Source organism: Cricetulus griseus, chromosome 3 (assembly GCF_003668045.3).
Source record: "Cricetulus griseus strain 17A/GY chromosome 3, alternate assembly CriGri-PICRH-1.0, whole genome shotgun sequence".
NCBI lineage: Eukaryota > Metazoa > Chordata > Mammalia > Rodentia > Cricetidae > Cricetulus > Cricetulus griseus.
Genome location: NC_048596.1, coordinates 137,317,535 through 137,341,568, shown reverse-complemented (window position 1 = coordinate 137,341,568; position 24,034 = coordinate 137,317,535). Strand labels below are relative to the sequence as shown.

Here is a 24,034-nt window from a genome sequence, read left to right as displayed (position 1 = left end):
TGTTATTGTTGTTGTTTTATGCCTAAGAGCAATTGAATTTCATAACACAGCCAAAGACTGACTGGTAAGAACCTGTAATTCTGACATTTAATTTCTCCTTCCCTGTCAGTGAAGGTCTGTGTGCATTTAAATTTTGCTGGGTATAGGGAACCAATAAAGAGAGTGATCTCATTTCCACCAATGGAAAGAAAGTCCTTAGAAAAGCTTGCAGATCTGCTTCCGAGGTGCTGATTCATTTCTCCCTCACAAGTAAACGTGTGCTGCCAGAGAAACCACAAAATAGAATTTGGATAACAGAAAATATGAAACTCATCCTAGGTCATGCATACAATAACAAACAAAATAGAAACGCATCCTGGGGTAAGTAGGGATGGATATTTATCCAGCAGCTTGGGTCTATATCCAGGAAATTTATATGAAATCCTCAATCTCAGGCTTCTGACAGTTGATTATGATTCGGAGCTGTGAACTGCAGCTGGATTGAAGTGATTTTTGATGTCATGTCAGAATCGACAGATGCACTTATTTGTGGAAACTGGCATTTCAAATTCACAGAGTATCAGATGGCTAAGTAATTATTCTCACTAATGTAGCCATTTACATTGTGTCCTCCATGGGCATGTTTAATCAGCAAAAGCATGTGTTCGCCAATTATTGAGCTAAAGTAAAGCTTCCTTGCACATAATGCATGTTCCACGAGTGAGCCAGTAATCACAGATATTAAAACTGAAGCCATGGCTTCCGCGACAGGGGTATATTTTCTTCCCAGCAAACAGCACCAGTTAATCATGGATTGTGGGAAATATCACCAATCACCTACCCTATCCTAGGTTTTAATTGCCCCGGTCTCCTGGAGTTCTCTGGGACAGATTGCATTCTCTGGGGTTGTTTTCAACCAAGCTTGGCCTAAATCCAGCCAGAGCTGGATTTTAGCCAGGAGCCTGGCTGGAAAAATCCTCCACTTGTGTCATTTTTATAAGATGTGAATGCCTCCTATTGGAGGAGTACATGCAGGTAGACGTGCATTAGGGACGAATCAGGAGAGAGAACACAAACCCAGGCATGGAAACAAATGACTGCAGTTCTTGGTGCTATCCATCAGAGCTACTGATTCATCAGTCTCTCCCTCCCCCCTTTTTGTGGGAAAGAATCAGGGTAATTGTAGTGGGAAGACAGGATGAAATATAATTGAACTATTCCTCTGCCGCTATTTCGTAGTAGACAGCACTGCCTAATGCTGCCTGGTGGCTGAGCAAATTTCTCCCTGCTTTTGCCGATATTGAAACTATATGCCAGACTGTCTACTGACCTGTCAGGTTTTTCATGATTGAGACATATTTTTGCCGAGTGTTTCTGCATGCATCCTCTTTGTGATTTCTGTTCCTAATTTTCTATGTTTTTATAGTTGAATTATATGTGTAGTGTATTTTATGCAAATTATGTCATATTCATTCATGCAATTTACAAATATATTTTATGTCAGTAAATTATAATGCCATCTGTCCCATATGTATACATAATTACATATGAGTCATAAATAAAATCTGCTTCATTTGAAGCAAAATTGTTTTTTCAATCTATCTGCCAAATTGATTTACCTGAATCACAGTCTCTTACATTGTCTTCACAAAAAGAAATAAATTAATGATTTCTTATTTTAGAAAGAAGATTTTAATTGTCTTTAATTCTCAAATAAATTTCTGTAATACAAATCCTAATAGGTTATTGCCTCGTTTTTTATCATTTTCAAATATATTTATTAATATTAATCGATGACAATGTTCTTTTGAAGAATCCACATATTTCCCAACAATAGAATTTCTCTTTAACTTCAATAATCACTTTTAATTTTGTTTCTTATTTTTTGTTATCTTTGATAATACTTAATTTTTAATGTGGTTTTATGTGCATTAAAATACATACATTTGCTGGAACATGAGTGTTCCAAATGTAAAGCAATTCTGAAAAACCAGTACAACTATGCTCCTCATTACTTTATTAGGTGAAAAGTCACTCTAATTACTGATTGCATTTCTTAGTTCTATTCCCAGTGATATGGCGTTTATTTTATATGGAGAGATATGGAAAAATTTAACCACTTAACCTTGAAGTGCAATAGTTTTCTCAGTCAGGATCCTGTAATGATCTATTTGTTTTAGTTCTTGGCTAAAGGCATCCATACATGGACACATTTGGTATTCAGAGATATTCCTATGTAGATGTGGAACTTGAATTATGAGGATAAGAATGTACGTTTGATATTCCTCTATGATTATGTCATCATGAAAAATTTCATTTGTGCTCTTTACAAGCTGCACTTTGATGGGATACAGTTTATTTAACTCAAGGTTAATGTGTATGTTAGTGGCTTAAAAGTAAGTAAAAATGAAATCCCTCACTCCCACGTGCTACATGCCTTAATAGAAAAAAACATACTAAGTGATTTTTAGGTATATTTTGTCTCTGTGTCCAAAAACTGAGAAAAACTATAATTATGAGTTTTTCTTTCAAGACCATTAGTTGGTAGAAAAACCACAAGCTGCTTTAATTGCCAGGCATCAGACACCAAAATGATGACCAATATAAAAAAGGGAAATTATTTCATTCTGTCAGGGCATACTGAAATAAACTGAATATGAGTCAAATATTGATGTACACAATGTTTGTACATCAGGCACAAGTGGGAAAATAAAAGAGAAGTATGTAAGTAAGGTTTTTCTAGAGAACCTATATTCATGGTGTCCTATGTTCTGATGTTTAATGCCTTCATCATAAATATATGGAATGTCACATACTTGTATTGAGAAAATGGCCAAAAGATTCCAACACTTTCAGGTGATTAATGATTCCAAAGAACCAATCATTTCCAGCCTCAACTTTACTATCAGACATAATAACTCAGAGTCTGCCATAGGAGGAACACCTCATGATGTCATGGTTTAAAGCATTCATAAACTACCAAAGTAAGAACAAAGAAGTATGGTGTTTAATGTCTCTCAGCCATCATCAATAAACCATTAGTTTCTGACGATACACATGCCATAACTGATCCTAAAGATTGTAATTTGCTGACATGTAAGATCAAATCATGAAAATATTTTTATATGCCAAAATGCAGTGACAATATGAATGCTGAATGCAAAGTTGAACCTCTGAGAACTTGATATGAACAAGGTGATAAAAAGAATTTCCAGTGTTATATTGTGTTATCAATTGAAAATTTAGGTGACAGGGTAGTGTCTATAAATGTTACTGCTATAATTTCAGTCAATCTGCTATTTAATGTACATAACTACAATCTCATGGAGTTAATGAGAACTTTGTGGTAGCCAGAATCTGTCTGGTAAGAAACTGCAATTCTCACAACTTGTAAGCTCTCTCTATTGGTCTGGGTGCATTCAAATTCTGCTTTTCATCTGAATAAATTAGGAGAGTGATCTCAATCCACAAATGAAAAAGAAAAACTAGAGGCAATCTTGGAGATATCCTTCAGAGCTACTGATTCATTTCTCCCTCTAAACTAAATATGTGCCTCCTGAGAAACAGTAACATGAAATGAATAACAGGAAAAGTGTAATTTATACTAGTTACTGAATAAAGTAATTAAAAGATAAAAATATTCCTGGCAATTAGGGGGTGATTTTATAATCTTTTGCCTACATTGAAGATATCTACATGGAAGCGTCCCATCTGGCCTTGTGATGGTTGAATTTAAGTCTGTGCTGCCATTACAGCTTGCTGATACATGCTCTGATATGCTGTGTCAAATTACCAAATGCAAATATTTGTTGAATCTCTTACTTGAAATTCACAAATTCCCAGGCGACTATGTGGGATTTGTGTAAAGCAAAACTTTTTCTTAGAGAGTGTGTCTTTCAAGGGAGCATATCATTAATACATTCCTTGCTATCAGGCATTGTTTACCAAATAAACATCCCTTGCATATTGTGCAAGATAGAAGGATTATTCACAATTACACAAATGTTGAAAGGACAAGAACCGCCAATGTTTCCTCCAAGGACACCTGATCAATCCATTCAATGCACAATTATTTTTAGACACAGAAAACATTGTCTCCAATGAGCATATGCATTTTAGTAACCAAAGGAAAGGATATCTGTGTGAAGGTAGTGTCTATTAAAAGGAAGGAAATTAAGAATCAAAAGGTTACATTGATTCTGTATTGTTTTCTTTGTTACTACTTTTTTAATTGTTACTACTTTCTTAATTTCAACACTCAATTTGATAATTTACTGGCTTCCACTACTCCAGGGTGAGTTTGTTTATTTTTGTTCTAGACCTTTCAGTTGTGCTTTTAATTATATATTTTGACTGGATGGAATGTTATATAGATGTCTGTTAAACACAATTGGGTCATAACATGTGTCATTTACTTTCTTTCTTTGTAAAATTTCTGTGTGGTGGTCCTCTCTAGAGTTGAGAATGGGGTGTTGAAGTCTTGCAATATAAGTGTGTGAAGTCATGTTTTATTTGAGTTTTAGTAATGTTTCCTTTAGGAAATTGTGTGCTTTGTATTTGGGGCATAGATGTTCACAGGCAAATGATTGGAACTAAAAAAAAAAAAAAAAAACATTTTGATAGAGGCAACCCAGTCACTGAAAGGCAAACATGGTCGATACTCACACATATACGTATTCTATGCATAGAACAAAGTATTTCCAGCCAACAATCAATATCACCAGAGAAGCTAGGAATCAATCCTGACTCTTGAAGAGGCATATATGCTCCCTCAGAGAATGGGAAAGTGCCAAGATATCCTGAGAAATTTAGGAACATGGCATGAGGGGAGAGGGAGTCAGGAGAAATTGGATGGGAGAAGAGGATAGGAGAGGAGGACATGAGGGTCAAGAAAGACTGAGATGGGGGACAAGATCAAGATAAGATATCATAATAGTGGAAGCCATTACAGGTGTAAACAGAAATCTGTTACTGTGAAATGTCCAGAGATCTACAAGGATGACACCAAATAACAATCTAAGCAATAGTGGAGAGTTTACATTAAATGCCCTTCCCTGATAATGAGATTGATGACTAATTTTTATGCCATCCCAGAGCCTTCATACAGTAGCTGATGGAGGTAGAAGCAGAAAACAACAGCTAACCACTTAACTGAACTTCTGGAATGCAGTTGCAGAGAAGGAGTGATGAGCAAAGAGTGAAGATCAAACTGGTGAAACCCACAGAAACAGATGTCCTGAACAAGGGTGAGTTCTTGGCCAGAAGACTGATAACTGGGAAACCAGCATGGAATTTATACTGGCTCCATGAATTTGGGTGTCAGGGTAGAGGCCTCAGAAATATATAGGGCCTCTTTTAGTAGTTCAGTACTTTTCCCTAGCATAGGAATGGACATTCAGCTGCTATTTCACATAGAGGGAAATTACGTCAGCCTAGACACATGGGGGAGGGCCTATTCCCTATCCCAGAGTCTATGACAGACCCTGGAGACCCCCTATGGAAGGGCACAACCTCCCTGGGGAGCTGAAAGTGTATGGAATATATAGGGTGTTAGTGCAAGGCAGGCTAGTAGGGGAGGGAGCGGGAACTGGGATTGACATGTTAAACAATTTTGTCCCTTATCTAAATAAAGCATGTAGTGAAAAGGAAATAAAAAATTCATTTTTAATAAGACAGATGATAGGGGATGATTGTTATGTTCTTCTATATGCAGTGAATAAGTGTTTCTCTTATTGGTTAATGTGTAATGCTGTTTAAAGCAATGAAGAGGTAGGATGTAGACAGGTAGAAAATGTAGTTTGGGAGAGAAACACAGATAATGAGTCTCATGAAATACACCTTGCAACTACTGAGAAGTCAGGAAGCTGAGGTATTCACTTGTAATCAAAGACCACATGTAGCTACACACATTAATGGAAATGGGATATCATAAGAAAAATCTTGGCAAAAAAAGTGTGAGCATTTGGCCAATCTTTTTACAATCAACATAAGCTTCTCTGTGTTTTCTTGTGACTGAATGGTCTTGGATTGTGCTAAACAGAAACCTCTGCATACACATTTCTGATAGTTGAACAATAAGTAAGTTTTGCTGTTTTAAATGCAGAGATGTTTGAGAGTCCCTGTTCTCACAGTTCACATGATCAACAATGTGTACCTTGGAGGTGGGAATGGAATAACGGGAGGACAGAGGAGAGCAAAAGGACTGAGACAGGGGAGGAGTAGAGGAGGGCAACAAAGGAGATGCCTTGAGAGAGGGAGACTGTGCAGGTATGGAGAGAGGTCAGGTTTAGGGTAAATGATAGGGGAGCCACAGGAATGACCCCAAATAAGAATCCTAGCAGTGGTAGGAAAGATGTCATTGATGCCCTTCTCTTATAATGAGATTGATTTCTACCTTGGCTATAATTCCTAGAGCCTTCTTCCAGTAGCTATTCAAAGAGAAACTGGTACCCACAGCTAAGCACTTAACCATACTTCTGGAATCCAGTTGCGAAGAGGGAGGAGGGATGAGCAATGGAGCCAAGATGGTGCTGCAGAAACCAGCTGAAACAGTTGAGCTGACCTAGTGAGAGCATGGAGAGCCTAGTCATAAATCAGGGGAAATAGCATTGGATGGAACCAACCATTCTAAATGTGGTTGCTATGAGACCAAGACATCATATGGGACCTCTTACAGTGGAGCTAGTCTTTAACCCTAGAGCACAAATTGACATTGGTTGCACATTCCCTCTGAAGGGATACTATTACAAGGCAGACACAGAAAAAAGGGCATAGGCCCTCCACTAAATGATATGACAGAGTCTGAAGGTCCCTGTAATAGGGCCTTACTATCCCTCAGGAGGAGCTGGGGGATGGGTTGGAGGGCTAGGGCGGAACATGAGAGGATGGAAGGGCAAGGGAATGGGGGGTGGACATTTAAATATGAGTAGTAACTAAAGAATTTGAATTAAAAACATCAAAAAAGAAACTGTATTGACCACAGGAGTCACTGTCTAACAGTTATATGCAAACTTTTATTCAAGTGTTTGTCATCCTTATCCCAGTTGGTGTTTTTTATTAAGCACACACACACACACACACACACACACACACACACACACACACACACACACACACACTAATGCAGAATGCGATTAAATTAGATGTTAATGGAGTCAGAACTAGTTTGAAAAACATGTGGGTTATTAGGAAAATACTCATGAGACAAAACCAGTTATGTACTACCAGGTAGGTGAGGGAAAAGAGAGAACCACATGCATGTGACACTCTTATTTACAGCCTTGCTACATCACTCTGAAAATGTCCAAATATATGTGGTCATCATCACTTGTGCCAGCTCTCAAACTGGCATGGGTAGCATTCCCCCCTACAACAGACCACTCTTAGCGCTGAAATGATGGAATGGTAATTGTGGTTTAATTATTATGTATACTCTGTCATCATTAATTTTTATGTAGCTAAACTCTTATTTATTAAAAACAGCTTCAGAATATACATAAATATAATGCAACTCTGAAATTAAAATCATTATTGGAGATTGTAGTCTGTAAAATATATACTCCTATTCCTATTGTATAAGATAATTTAATATTGCTATGGCCAATATTCTAAAAGGAATGTTTAATCTAAATAAATACATGTGCCTCCTTGTAGTAGGAAAAGAGAACATATGATCCTATATTAACATTATATACCCTCATATATTTTGCCTACTACATTTGGCTTTGTTATATTAGAATCCAAAAACATTATAGAAAAAAATTTAAAAAATAGTAATAATAATGTGAGCATATATTCTCAAAATGGGTATGATGTTTGTTCTCAATGACACAGTAATATAAGGAATTGTGTGTCTGGGTGTCACTCTGTGTGTGTGGATAGCAATAATCATATGCATAACATTAGAGATTTACTGGTGAAAACAAGTACCAGAATTGGAACACTCAGCAAAAAGTTAAGACTCAATCAAAGTAGTCAATAAGAATATTGTAATACTATATGAACTTTGTAAAGATGTTTAATGTGTCATAACAAATTATTTAATTGACAATTTGAAAAAAATTAAGCCACATGTGATTGATGCTGCCAAATTATATAAGTCCTGTGTAAGGGACTGAAAATTATTATTCAGAAGAGTTAATCGGGAGACTAACACAATAGCAACAAAAATTTTTGTTACATGTATGCTTGCAGGTAACTTGAAAAAGTGTAATTTCAATTGAGTAATAAAAATACTATGAAATATTATGGAAAATTAGAATAACACATGAATCATGACTTCTGTAATCATTGCATGAAGTAATAAGTTATACGTCCATGATTTCATTTTATATAAACATACATTACTACTTAATATTTACACTTTGTCTAAGAAGTACCTCATTTGTATCAAGATACATCTTTCATTTTCTAAAACAACACAGTGATGAGAGATATAGGTATTTCACTTCAGAAATATTTCTATATGTATACATTGTTTCATATCCCTTTCTGTAGGGAGTGTCTGGACACTCCCTACAGTTTCTAAGACACATCTAATCTACCTCTTAACACATCTAATTTTGTTATTGTAAAGTAATAAGGTCAATCAGTATAGACCTATGTACCCATGTTTTGGGGCATGAAAAGCCAAGTAATTGGTGATTTCTACCACATCAGACACAAACAAAGTGAATAATTCTTAACCAGATGCTGACACAAATTTTAGTTACAAATACTTTGATTTCATGTTTTAGAGAAGACAATCTTCCAGTTGTAGGTAAGCTCTGTCTTTTTTAATAGCATTCATTATACTGGATGCTCTCTTATCCTGTACACCTGGGGCATGGCTTAGGCCAGGCTCAGAATGATGTGGTGGAATTTGGAGAACTCCCAGGGAGGGCTCTCCTGTCTCTGGGTAGCAGAAGTAAGATGTAATGGCAGGCAGGTGGGGGGTAAGGCTAGAGGGGAAGGAGAGGGGAAGGGATTGACAAGTTAAGAAAGCAGCTTGTTCCTAATTTGAACTAATAAAAATACCTAATGTAGAAAAATCATAAGGAAAAACCGTATTTGCTAATGGATTATAAACCTGGAAATATTGCAAATGCCAAGTTGAATATAATTAATTGCAAATTATTGACTATGTTTTAGGATATCAAATAAAACAAGCTAACATTTGGGATTACATATTGACTGAGAGCAGATTTCAGATGATATCATATTAATGGATGAAGACGTTAACATATTTGCTTTTAACACAGAAACTGTAGTGCAGACTTATTTTCCTTCCTCAATTTGAAATGATTTTTCCTTATTCTGCTTATAGAATTTTCTGTATTATAATCTACCAACTCATGGTGTGTTGAGTAATACTTGTTAAATATATTAATGTTTTATCTCAGGATAATATATATATATATATATATATATATATATATATATATATATGATGAAATAAAGTTAAATACTATACTCAGCTTTATATTTACCCTTATATAATGGAAGTATTAATATGTATTTTGCATTGGTTTCAATATTTGAATGATGGAACAGATTAAAGTGATGAGAAGACCTTTTAAATTTCAAATGTGAATCACCTAATGTCTGCTATTCTGATCACTTTCCTTTCAAAACTATAGATATGAGGGTTGAAGAATCTGGTCTGGGTATTCCTGGTCACAAGTGTACCATACAGACTATATCCAATGACTTGACCCTACCATAACAAAGACTGTTGTATTGCAGATGGTAGTGAAGGGCAGGGATTTATGACAAAGTTTTGCAGACACTGTTAATCTGAATCCTGACAAAGGCTATGTATAGCCTGTCAGAGCACAGTGAGAGTGACAATGTGTTGTGTAGGTTTGTATGTACCCTTTCCTGCTAAATGATTGTGCCTGTGTGCTGTTCTATTCAAGACAACCATTGTTTGTGCAAGTGGTTCAGATCGGTCTGTATCTTTCACATGCATTTTTGCAGATATTACTGCTTGTAATTTCAGTCACTCAAAGAATTCATGAATAAAACTACAATGTAATAGCCAGTCTCACAATGGAACTCCTAGGGTAGAGGAAACAGCAGGACTCCTCTAGTCTATGTCAGATACATAATCCTCAAGTGAAGTAGTTTTAATGCATGTACCGCTGACCTTGAATTGAAACAAATTTCTCAGTTTTCAAGAAATTGAGTAGCTCAATAAGGAGGAATCTCCTTACTGTAGAGGTGACAAGATCAGGTTAATCACAGTTGTACAAGGAATCAAATAATCCTTGAATTTACTAATTCATATGTGTTCCCTATTGTGAATAGATACAGAACAGTTAGTTGCATTTGAATGGGAAAATAGACAGAGGGCCATTGAGGGCCCTACACTGCCTGGGGATTGGTGGGGAGATGGGGTGGGGCTAAGGTTGGGGATGGGGGAGGAGGGATGGGGTAAGGGGAGGGAGAGGGAGAAGGGACTTTCATGTGAAACAAGCTTGTTCCCTATCTTGAACTAATAAAAAAATTAAAAAATGAAAAAAAATATGTACATGTAAGTGACTCAAGATATACACATACATTAACATAAATATTTGTAAATAATTCAAATGAATCCAAGTATATTTGGACACATATAGTGAAAACTGAAAACCTTATTTTGCAGAGTGATAGAAAACTCAGGAACATTGCATATCTTTTTGGCTAACTTCATGTGAAAAGCATGGATACAGTGCTACAATGGACCTTCACTGACAATACCAAAAATAAGAATACACAACCCAATATGACACAAATGACCCATTTTTGAAGTTTTAAAACTTATAATAGAACAGAAATCTTTCTGCTGCCATTTAGATGCTTCACTGGGATTTCCTGAAGATTAATCTCCATTTGTGGATTAATTTATCAGGAATAAATCCTCATTTGCATGAGCTACTTAGCCAGCAAGGGACAACAGTGGGCAATCTTCAGATATATTTTTGTCATTGTGGCCAAAATTCACAGGAGAAATTAAGTAATTATGAGGAAAATGATTAAGACCATTTGAAGGGAAAACCCAAGCTACTTTAAAGACCAGGAATTTGATACTTCAATGATGACAGATATACAAAAGAAATTTATTCAATCTACAAAAATCATACAGAAATAAATTGAGTTCTAATGATACAATGATATTCCTACAAATCTATGCATCACTTCACCGTAATGAGATATGTCCCTTTAGGCACTAGTTGGTAAATAAGACAATGATATTCAATATTTCACTAGTAATTTTATACATCCTAAGTGGCTTGATTGTTATATGTCCTTCTGTTTCATGGCTTCATCAAAACCCAATCTAAAATCACCTACATTGGCATTAGTAAAATGGCAGAAAGTTTTCAACATATTGAGAGGAGATTAATTATTTCAAATTACCAATGTTTTCCAATCTCATAATTACTATTACACATAGGAATTCAAGTCTCATGTAGGAGACACAAGTAAGATCAGCACCAGTTCAAACATGCAAAGCAACATTTCAAAGAACTAAGAAATCTGGTGTGTTAATTATTTTAAAAGCAAGTGTTTAATATCTCTCTACTATCATCAATAAACAACTGATTTACAACAATGCTAATGGAATGTCTGATGTCATAGTTAGGAATATTCTGACAAGTAAGAACAAATCAAGTCAAACTAATTCTGGATGCCAAAATGCAGTGACAACGAAAATCATGAATTTAATCTTGAACATTTTGGCACCTAATGGGAACAGGATAATAACAATTTAATTTCCTGTTCCACATTTTATTGTCCATGGAGAGCCTTGGGCACCAGCTAGTGTAGTGTATGAAATCTTACTTCTTGAAAATCTCAGTCACTCAAAGGTTTCATGAATAAAACTAAAATATTATAGTCATTCCCCTCAATAGATCTTCCAGAGGAGAGGAAAGTGCAGAACTCCCCTAGGCTGTGTCATATACTACAGACAGAATTATTTTTCTTACAGAATCTGCAGCAATTGATTCTGAAACATTAATGCCACAAATTTAAAGAGAAGCAGTAGTGTCAGTAACATGATGATATTTACTACAAGGGTGACAGGATAAGGAAGACTCAGAGCTGTAATCCAGGGAATCAAAGAATCCCTGAATTCTACAATTTCCATGAATTCTGTGACCTGTATATGTGAGGAAGAGAGTCTGTTTCACTGGGCCAATATAAACTTGGGATTTTATTACATGCAGAACCAACTGAGACTTGGAAGGTATCCAGAGTCTGTCTGGTCTGGTATGAAACTGTGCTATTGACAATTGTGTTCTCTCTCCCTGAAGGGGTGTGTTCAGTCAAATTGTGCTTGAAATATGAAACAATAAAGAGTGTGGCCTCAATTCCAACAATGAAAAGCAAACCTTGATGTTATATTGGCGATTTTCATCAGAGATGTAGATTCATCTATCTCTCTCTCCTCTGTGCATTGAGAAAGAAGCAGGGTAATGTTAATGGGAAAACAGTATAATGTGTAATGTACCCTTCTCTCTTCTTCATTTTTCAGTAGAAAAAACTGTCTAATAATTAAATGCCCAGCTGCTTTTATCTCTATATTAGCTATCACTTAGAAAGCTGCATCACTTTCAGGAATTTCCTGATTGTGACTCTGGGCTGTCTAGGTCATCTGGCTGTTTACTCTTTTGATCTGTTTTTGTCATTTTCTAAGAGTGGCATTTTTATGTCCTTGAATCATAATATTATATAATATATTTACATCTATTAGAGTGCTATTCACACAGCTGATTGAAATTAAGAATGAAATGACCCTTCCAATCTCTGTTCTGAATATACCCAATTAAAATTGATTATTTCACATAGGCTCATAAATAATGAAATAAAATATTAATGATTTATTTTAGAAAATAATTCATAATATATATCATTTCATTGACTCTGTTTGTGTTTTTTTAAGTCCTCATATTTGATTGCACATTAATTCTCTAGAGCCCTAGAGATTCAGAGAATGTTTCATAAATGTCTGACAATTTTCCATCTCCATCAGATTAAGGAGCATTGTGGCATTTCTCTCAGAATCTCTCTGTTGATGCAGGCTGTTGTAACAAACTGAATATTTTCATAATTAATTAGAACATGAGAGGAAAAAGATGAAAACTAAGAAAGGAAACTTTACCCATGCACACCTTAAAGACCACTAAATTAATATAGTGTGCTGAATGCTTTTCTTTCAACTCCACACAAGGTGAAGTTATCTGATGTGGGGAAACCTCAATTAAGAAATTAGCATTCAGAGATTGAAAGAGGATGCATTTATATCATTTTCTTAAGTCATGATTGATGTGTGAGAGCCCAACAAATGGGATTATTTTCCTGCATGTTATAGGAATTCAGGCTAAACAGGTAATGAATAGATCAATAGTAAGCAACACTTCTCCATGGCTTTGAATCCACTCCTGCCAATGGTTGCTGCTGTGTTCAAATTCCTACCCTGACTTTCTTTGATGATTTACAGAGCTTAGGAGTTTTAAACCACAAAAGTCAATTCCTCTCCAAATTGCTTGTCATCATGACATTTAATAGCAGCAATAGTAATACTAAATAAGTCAGATAGAAAGCATAGTTTCAGGGGATCACTTTAATATATACTACATTTTCCTCAATAAACTACTAGTTGTCAACCTATTTCTGACTCCACTTTGTAATCAATTATCTCTGGTGTCAGAAATGGTATATCAACATATGCCTCCGGTTTAGTAATAAGCTATCCATCTATAAAGAACAGCATTATGTAACATTTAGGGAAACCAATGGGTTAAATTACAGAGCCATTATACTATAATTAACATTAAGGCTGCAGGGATTGTTACCTGATTGAGAAAGGGTCAGACCATGAACAACTAATGATAAATTAATTAAAATACAGGCCACGTATTCTAGAGCATGGCTGGTTCTGATGTATTTTCACCATTTGTTACTTCCACATGTAAGTAGTTTATAGAAATGAAATCAGAATGTATTGACTGGGTTGTATGTGCAAAATCCAACATTTTATTTTCCCTGAGTAAGACCACTTCCATGACCTATATCAATTTAATGCAACTATTTTTTCCTCCACCAATGACAGAATTTAAAGGTCTGGTTCCTGTTGTCCTTGTATCTTTAACATGTTTCCACATCAGGCTTATTATCCTCAGCGTAAATTAAGTCTATTTTATACAGTTTCATTTTTCTAACACGAGTCTTTTAAAATACCTACACCTATGCAATAAATCTGTCTATCTGGAAGACACATGTACGTATTACTACTTTTACTACATTAAAGACACCCATGCCACACTATGGATGATTTTAGGCCTCTCCTTGAGAAAATCTACCTTTTTCCATACAAGTGCTGCTTATACGAAACTTTAGCTTTTGGTCTCCTGTTTGTTTCATATAATGGAATAGGCAATTTATCTTATAAATGGACAGCATAGTGAACAAATAGCAATGAATATTTGACAATGAATGATGCCTACAATGAATCAGCTGCCTTCATCTATCCTACAGCATTATTGACGTCCTCTATGAGCATCGTGACAGACCTTAAAAATTGTCAAAATATCATTAACACAAAATTTTCCTTTCTTTCAATATGTTGTTCCACAGGGACTAAAGCCCCCTCAAATATTGCCACTTTTCTTTCTAGTTACACAGTTTAACCTCTTCTTTTCCTATCTTTTCTATTATATCACCAACGTTGCATTTTAACTTTGTAGACATTCTTTGCATTAAAATTAGTCAAATATATCTCTCAAAAGTTTTCCAATTGTTTAACTATATGACCCCAAGTAAAGTCTCAACAAAACCTTGGAATCTCTGTACCAGTCTCAGCTCCATTCACATTCCATTTCTTTCTTAAGTCTCTGCTTAGTCTATACTATCAACCCAAGTGATCCAGGTAATATGTTGCTTACCTGGAACATCATTCTCTCAGCCATCCAGGTAGCATCTCTGTGTTCTCTAAGGGGACCTTCTCTGATGATGCCCACATACATACATATGACACAATCTTTCATGGACTGATTCTTATTGCATTACCTGAAATATTTCAGCATTTGTCTCAAGGTAATTTGTGTGGATACATTGCTCAGTTTCTCAGCTTCATAGCACTCAGGCTAGGGATAGGGATATAGTTATCTATTGAGTTGATTTTTAAATTAGTAAAAACTACTAGTCTCAAATGTATTACAATAGTATAGACTTTTGTTTCTTGATATGAATTTAAGGTTCTTTTAGTTGCAATATAGTTCATATAGGTTGTTATCCCTCTTAAATTAATGTACCTATGTAGTTCATTTAACAATCTAGCATAAGTGATACTCTTTGAAAGCTACTGGTTCAAACTTTGTAGGATATGAGGAACTATAGTTTAGTAGTTAGACACATATAGCAAGCTGTTAAATTTGCATTAATGTCAGGTATTATTTCAATTTTTTCAGAGATAAAATTAAGATAGGAATGTGTTTTTAAAACACAAGGGAAATTGAAAAATTATATGATTTGAGATGTTTTAACAACACAAGAGATTTCATGAAAGAGACCCATATTTTCCCCTAGACTTTCTAATATACTACATAGAAAGACACAACCAGAAAAGGTTAAACACAATGAAATCACAATTTATCATTGTAACAAAGAAGGGAAACTCACTCAACTTTCCACACTTAGCACAAAAACCTAGGACATCATTGGATGCTAAGATGGAATGGATCCATTTCTCCTGAACCATATCTTACATAGGCCTTTAATTTCTGAAAATTCAATGTTAAAAATGGCTACACCTAATCACCATGTTCTTTACACAGTGTGGGTGAATTATAGTGCATTTGTATATGCACAATGAAGTAAAATGATTAAAATAATTATATTGCACATATTGTATTGAATGGGGAAACAGAACATAGTATGAAAAATAAAAATACAAAACCCATGAGAAATTTTAAAATAGGTAATTAAATATGTATGTACTAACATGTATATATATATATATATATATATATATATATATATGAATAGCAAAATCAACATAAATTCATACATATCATGATATAAAGTTTGTAACTAATTGAAATGCATTAGAGAATATTTGGAGACATAGTGTAAAAACAGAACCATTCGTACTATGGTTTTCTACAGGGTTTGAGTAATATATTACTTCCTTTGCTTCTATGCCATAGGCATGCGATAATGTCACACTAGAACTCCAGAGACAAATTAGAAAATATGCTTACAAATTTCAGTATTACAGAAAAGCATATTTGATATTACTAAATACTAATTTCAACAAAGAACAAAATCCATCCAGTGAAATTTTGGACAATCACCAGGATAGCCCACAGGTGATATGACTATAGTTTGATATGGATATTTATGGGAAAAAGTAGGCAGAAACAAAATTCTTCACTTTATGAGATAAGTATTCAACAAGAGAATGTAGTTAGCAATCTTAAGATGTATTTTTGTCATAGTGGTCAATAATCAGTAGAGAATTCAATATAAAGATTATGAGTATGATCATGAGCTAGAAGGAATACCCATGCTAGCTGGGCATTGGAGGCACACACCTTTAATTCCAGCACTTGGGAGTCAAAGGCAAGCAGATGTCTGTGAGTACTAGGCCAGCCTGATATCCGAAGAAATTGCCTGGATAGGTTCAGAAGCTGCACAGAGAAACCCTGTCTGAATGCCCCCCCAAAAAAAAGAATTAAAGAAAAAATATAATACCACATGTTGAATTAATGGACATGATACTGAGACTAGAATGAGGAGAGTTACACAAAATAAATGTTTCATTCTCTCGGAGTCATACAGAAATATACTGAGTCTTAAGGATGTAGTCATTTACTTACTGTCAGTGTATCACTAGACCCTCATAAGATGTGTTCCTTCAGAGTTGTTTAGAAATAATAAAATTATGTGTAGTGAATGTCATTCTACAGAGCCTAGTAGGCTATAACATAATATGTTCTGCTGTTTCATGTCTGCATAAAACCCCTACAAAATCCACATACATATGTATTGACAAATTTTGCAAAATAATTCCAGCAGATTCAGGAGAGTTTGATGATTCCACAATACAGATGTTTTCCTGTTTCTGCTCTCATACATGGAATCTCAGACTCTAGTGTATGAAACACAAATTAAGACCAGCTTCAATGCAAAGCACAAAAACCAAAATACTAAAGTAAATAGAAATTGGATGTATTATTTTTTTATTTCCAAAGGATGTGTATAATATCTTTCTTCCATTATTTATTACCAATTGATTGCCAATGAAGCTCATACACTGCCTCAGTGGGAATGGGTTGACAAGTATGAAAAAAAAAAATGAAAAAAGTGTTTCTATAAATCAAAATGTACTGGCAAAGCAAACCAAGAAAGCAAATTAAAAGCTGTGAAACACAAAGAAAACAAGTCAATATCCTTTGCTAAACTTTATTATCACTCAAGACACCTGTGAGACTGGGATAGTACTCTCTGCTATTGTTCATACATGAAATTTTTAGTCAGTCAGAAGTGTAAGGACTAATACCACAATGGCATAGGCCTTCTCACAAAACAGGAATCTCTAATCTTAGATACAAATACCTCCACTGAATTATTCTTGAACTTACTGCATCACTTTAATTCTCAGATAAGGGCCTTTACCCAGCATCTTATGAAAGAAGTAGACTCCAAGAGCTAAACACTGAAGTGAACTCTGGAACCCAATTGCAGAGAGGGAGGAGTGATGAAAAAAGGTGTCAAGACACAGCTGGTGAAACCCACAGAAAAAGCTGACCTGAACAAGAGGGAGTTCCGGGTAACCATACTAATACCTGGGAAAGCAGAATAGGTCACTTGTGGACCACATGAAGGTTGGTGGCAGTCTGAAGGCTTCTGCAATCTATGGGTTCATTAGTTCAGCACTTCTCCCTAGCATAGGAAAGAAATTTGGTATTCCATTCAGCATAGAGGGACACTCTCTCAGTCTAGACACACGGGGAGAGCCTAGGCCCTATCCCAAAGGATAAGACAGATTGTGAAGATCTCCCATGCAAGGTGTCATACTCCCTGGGGAACATAAAGGGTGTGAGATAGGTGTGGTGTTAATGCCATCGAGGGAGGAGGAAAAGGGGATGGAAGGTGTTTGACATCTAAAACAACCTGTTACCAATTTATTTTATTTTATTATTAGTTCAAGTTAGGGAACAAGCTTGTTTCACATGTAAGTCCCTTCTCCCTATCCCTCCCCTCACCCCCATTCCTCCTCCATGACCTGCAACCTACTCCCTACCCCATCCACCCACCACTCCCCAGGCAGGGTAGGGCCCTCAATGGGCGCTCTGCAGAGTCCTCCAAATCAAGGGAGGAGGAGAAGAAGAGGCACTGGGTTTGACATATAAAACAACCTGTTTCCAATTTAAATAAAATGATGAAAAAATTATATACTTTTCACATGTGATACAAAAATAAACCATGTCACATCTTTAAAGAGAAGCAGTGGTTTCAGAAAAAGGCATTTGATACATGGGTTTCATGATGTGGTGAGACAGATATCTAATAATGGGAATCAAACAATCCCTGACTTTGCTCTTTTCTATGGGTTCTGTCTCCTGTATATCTGGAACTGTCAGATCTGTCTTGGTCATTGTGAAATTGTGTTTTTGTTATATGACAGAGAATTTGAGATTTGGAATAAGCCCAAGTCCTGTTACTAAGATCATTTTCTACTGAGAATTGCATTAGCTCTACTTTAATTTGATTTAAATTGTGTTATGTATTCACCCTTTGATTGGTAAATGAACTAGTACATAGATTGATATTAATACCACTGATGGAAAGCAAATCCTGATGTAACTTGGAGATCTCTTTCAGAGCTAGTGATTCATTTCCTCCACACAACTACACATATGATACAACAGTAACAAGGAAAATGATCATGGATGAAAGGAAGAATGTAAGATACATAATGTCCAGTATACAAATCAAAAAAAGCGCCATGGTAACTAGGGAGTGATCTTGTATCCAGGTACATTAGCCTATATCCTTGCTGTCTACTTGAAAACTTCACTTTCTGTCTCCTAGCGCTGATTTTGATGCTGGGATGCATTTTTCAGCTTGCAAATCAATTCTGTGATATTTTTTTGTTTGGCACTGCAAATTCACTTATTTGTGGAATGTGACACTTGAACTTCACAGATTCCTAGGAGGCTGTGTTGTATTTGTCCATGATACATCTGTTTTTCTTAGTGATGCATTAGGAACCAATGATGTGAGAGGTCTCATACCCAGGAATTGAAACCAAATGACTGCAGTTGATTGGAGAGCTCCATCTGTGCTACTGACTCACAGGACTCCCTATCCTCCCTGTGTGTTTTAAAAGAAGCAATGAAATGGAAAGTTCAACATGGGAATTAAGTGAAATACCCTCTGATATATCTTGATTGACAGTAGAAAACACTAGTTAATGGTAAGTTGTGAGCTGTGCATGTTTCAGCATTCTTTCCTAGATTCTAGCTTACAAGAAGAAACATTTTATTTCTCCTGTATTATTCTGATTTTAACTCTGTTCTGCTCTCTGTATCACATTGTGATCTCTTTGTGTACAATGCTATGTCATTATTTCAAGTTATTGAAATATAATTTTAATTTGTTTCTATATGTTTTATCATATTGTACATAAATTGTATAATTATATATTATATATCAATATATGATTTAAATATATAATTGTACATGATGTAGTTGAATTATAATACATGTTATAATTCTACCTATTACTGAATCCTATGAAAGTTGCTGGATTAAGAAGGAAAAGTTTTTCCAAGTTCTCTTCCAAATAGTTCCAAGTTATTTTAGAAAACCATCATGTTAAATATATTCAAATTCTCAACAAATTATCTGTTGTTGTTACCCAGCCCCTATGGGGTCTCTAAGAGTTGTTTTCCAGCATAACCACAGGTACATCCTGTTTGCCTGACCTCACCCCACTGAGATCAACATCCTGTTGTGAACCCTTTGACCTGGGTTTTTGTAAGTTTGTATATAAGGCTGCTCCACAATAAAGGTGAGAGACATTCTCTCAGAAAAGGACCAGGAGTTTTGTGGTTCATCCAAATCTCCAGGCTTTCGCCCAATACTCTGACTTAGTGGCCAAGAACCGCCACAAATGGAGATTTCACTAAGATAGGGGAAAAAAGGGACCCTGAGAGACCATGCTCAGAAGGCTGGAAAGCAAGTAAGGAGTTGTGAGGGTGGATTGCAAAAGGTACTAGAAAATAGGTACCTCAACTCCTGAGAGAGTTGGATTGGCAAAAGGTACTAGAAAATAGGTACTTCAACTCCTAAGAGAGTTGGATTGTAAAGGCACTGGAAAATAGGTCCCTCAACTCCTGAGAGAGTTGGATTGTAAAGGCACTGGAAAAAGGGTGCCTCAACTCCTAAGAGAGTTGGACTGCAAAGACACTGGAAAAGGGGTGCCTCAACTCCTAAGAGATTTGGATTGGAATAGAGATCAGAGTCAATCACACAGATAAAGTTTAGAGAGACAAGGCACAAGTAAGATTTAATTTTAACTTTGAACTAAGCAATAATGCTAAGAAAATTATTAAAGAAATGCAGAAAATCTGCCACTGATGAATCCCTCCTACATGAGCTACCCACCAGCAGCCAGCTGACCCAGCAACCTGTGCTTTTGTCCACTCGAGCCTGCTGCAGGCTCTAGTCAGCCAGCAATGATGTTGTATGCACAGGTTGGCTGGAGAAATTGCCTCCTGAGAAAAAGTTGGGGTGCTATGCTTGGAAGAACACTGACCTTCAACAAACAAAAGCTCCAAAAGAAGTTTATGTTTGATATCATTACCAATGAGGACACCTTCTACCTGGTGGCTGAGACAGAGGCTGACATCAATAGGTGGGTCCAGAGCATCTGCCAGATCTGCAGCTTCAGTCAGACTACACTTGCACCAATGCATAAAATGCAAGGAATGCCTGATTCTCTCAGAGCACCAGACAGGAGAGTGAAACAGCCACACAAAAACTTGCCCAGGGCAATAGACACTGTACAACACTGTTATCAACACTGTACAACACTGTCACAGTGAGGAGAACTATGTCCCTATGCAGAACCCAATGTCTTCATCCCCTGTATCCAGTGGCACTAACAGTCACGCTCCAATAAATATTACTGGCAATGTGAATTACATAGCCCTGGACTTTCAGGACATCTCCCAGAGACCCCATCACAAGCCATCCACATCATTTGTCGCATCGGATGAGAAAGGATATGTCCAAGTGGATAAAGAAAAGACCCAGGCCCTACGAAAGACCATACAGGAATGGACAGAGATGTGGCAGTCCTCAAAAACCCTCCAAAGATGCCAAGCTATGGTAAGGATGGCCATCCCACGCCCACACTTCCTCTCCTTTGTGGCTTTTGTTCAAAAGATGTATGTATGTTCTGTATGTATGGTGTGGCCACACATGTGTGTATGAAGTGTGATCTTAAATGTGTGATTGTTAACAAAAGAATGCTATTGTGTTGTCTTTGAATCATTTAATTTCTGGGGAAGAAGCAACAGTTGTTAAAGTACAGGGTACTTGGGAGGGAAATTTCTGCTTTATTTTCCATAGAAGGTGAAGAGCTGTGGATTCCTTCCAAACTGGTATGGTTTCATGAGGCAGGACCCCCTGAAACTGTGGCCCAGGTGATCTGAATATTTGTTTTCATTTAAATTTGGTTGGTTAAAAAGAGTAGTAGATACAGTTAATCACTTTTAAGAGGAAAAAAAAGGAATATGGTATAGAAATGATACTTTGTATTGGAATGGATCTTCATTTGTTGATATTAGTTAGGTTTTCTAGATATATAGATATTTCCAAACCTTTCAAAGACCTACAGAAAATATGGCATTTAAATGGTTTAGGGTCTCTTTTTGGCAGTGAGACACAACTGCTCATGGCACACCAATTATATCTGAGAGGAAGATGGGCATCCAAGAAACTGGTTATAGTTTGACTTTGACATGGCAAGACCAGCCATTTAGGCAAGAAGCTACTCTTGCCTGAACTGTTTAACTGTTGCTTTATAAACTGGACATGCAGGACCCAAAGGAAAAGGCCTAAAGGGTTCCTTCTCCATGGAGGAGTACAACGTGCCAATGCAGGACAGTTTAAAAGTCCTTGCTTCTTGAAAGAGTCTGCCAGACATTCTATAGGACACAGAAAATAGATGACAGACAAACTGCCAATGCAGGTGGACAGTTTTGAATTTTCTGCTTTGATGAGAAGTCTTCCAGACACATTGTGACCTGTAGGCTAAAGATGGATGACCCAAGGTTACCAAGAAAATTTGCATGACTGTCTAGGAAGCAAGGTGCTCTGTCAGTTATAGAGATTATATATTATACTTCTATGATCTTCTATGGAGTTGAAGATAGATAGTTATAGTAACACACTTAGGTAGAATGGTTAAAATCTTATAGTTCTTACTTGATAACTGTTTTGTTATATATGAAGAAGGGGGAGATGTAGGAACCCAGCCCCCATGGGGTCCCTACAAGTTGTTGTCCAGCATAACCACAGGTACCTCCTGTTTTCCTAACCTCATACCACTGGGATCAATATCCTGTTGTGAACCCTTTCACCTGAGGTTTTTGTATTTGTATATAAATTTGTATATAAGGCTGCTCCACAATAAAGGTGAGAGACATTCTCTCAGAAAAGGACCAGGAGTCTTATGGTTCATCCAAATCTCCAGGCTTTTGCCCAATACTCGGACTAAGTGGCCAAGAACATCCACAATCTGTCTGTAGTAAAGCCTTACATGTGATTTCTTGGTTATGTTTGCAAATGTCCTTCATGCTTTCCTTTCTAAGATATTATTCATTTCACAAAATATATTACTGTTATTATATATTTTATATTGAAGAATCCATAGAATTACCCATAATTAAATCCACTCTGATATCCTATATCACTTTTAATAATGAAGCTTATATTCTTATTCTGTGTTTAATAAGAACTGAGTTCATTTAAGTCACTTTTATGTGCATAAATATAGAACTGTCTCCTGGAACATGATTATTCCCATGTGACAAACATGACTAAAAAGTAGACCAAATTATCCCCCATGTTTACCTCATTAAATCAAAGAGTCATTGTAATAAAGACTGTTGTAATAAGGACATTGAAAGAGGATGTCAGTTTGGAGTACTGGGGAATCAATGGGGACTCTGGTAGTGGGTAGTATTTATCCTTAGTTCACTAGTGGATTTTGGGAGTCCATTACACATAGAGGGATACTCTGTCAGCCTACACAAATTGGGTATGGTCTGGTCCTGGTCGATGCTCTAAAAGATATGACAATCTTTGAAGATCATCATGAAATGCCTTACCCTTCCACACATTCCGAGCTGCTGGAAAAACATGTGTAAAACCTTGGATCAGTTCAGTATTTTACTTAGAAATGTGTCAAAGTTGAATCTCGGTCTAAAATCTTGACATGTAAAAGTTTCTTGCCAATATTGAAAAGAAAGGTACATTGAAACTTGACTTCAAACATGAGAAATTTGGGGTGATAAAATTAAAAATAAAGGAAATCCCCAATAGTGCAGCAAGTACTGGAGACTACTTCTAAAAGATACAGAGAAAAATGGGTTTAAATAATACTCCAAAAAAGTTTGTTTGTTGGAATATTAACAAACCAATCCTTCAAACAGCAAACCAAAATCATACGTTGTCATGGCTAGCCAGAGCTCTTAAAGTATTGTAGAGTAATAAGGAGATCTATTTTTTAATTGATTCACCAATTATCCTAGTACTGCCATCTAGAAAACTTATCTCATAAGTTCATTAGTGCTATGTGTCCTACTTGTTGTTCCATTGCTCCTTGTGAAGGAGAACCAGCAACATGTATTCTCTCTTTCTATCTTGCTCTTTTGATAATTCCTGCTGGAAAGTAGTTCTTTATTTATAATACAACAAGTAGCTTTAATGAATGTTTACTTCTTTGCTGTTATAGTAAACATAAGCCTCTGTGATTTTATTTGAGACTGAATCATCTCACTATTGGGCATAT

General features: G+C 36.1%; 1 long non-coding RNA gene across 1 annotated transcript; it reads left to right on the top strand.

Moving 5' to 3' along the window:
• Positions 1 to 235: 235 nt before the first annotated feature.
• LOC118238580 lies at positions 236 to 18,962 on the top strand. The gene is made up of 3 exons (XR_004769188.1): positions 236 to 360; positions 5,074 to 5,225; positions 17,609 to 18,962. It is a non-coding gene; the product is annotated as an uncharacterized LOC118238580 (long non-coding RNA).
• The last annotated feature ends 5,072 nt before the right edge of the window (positions 18,963 to 24,034 follow it).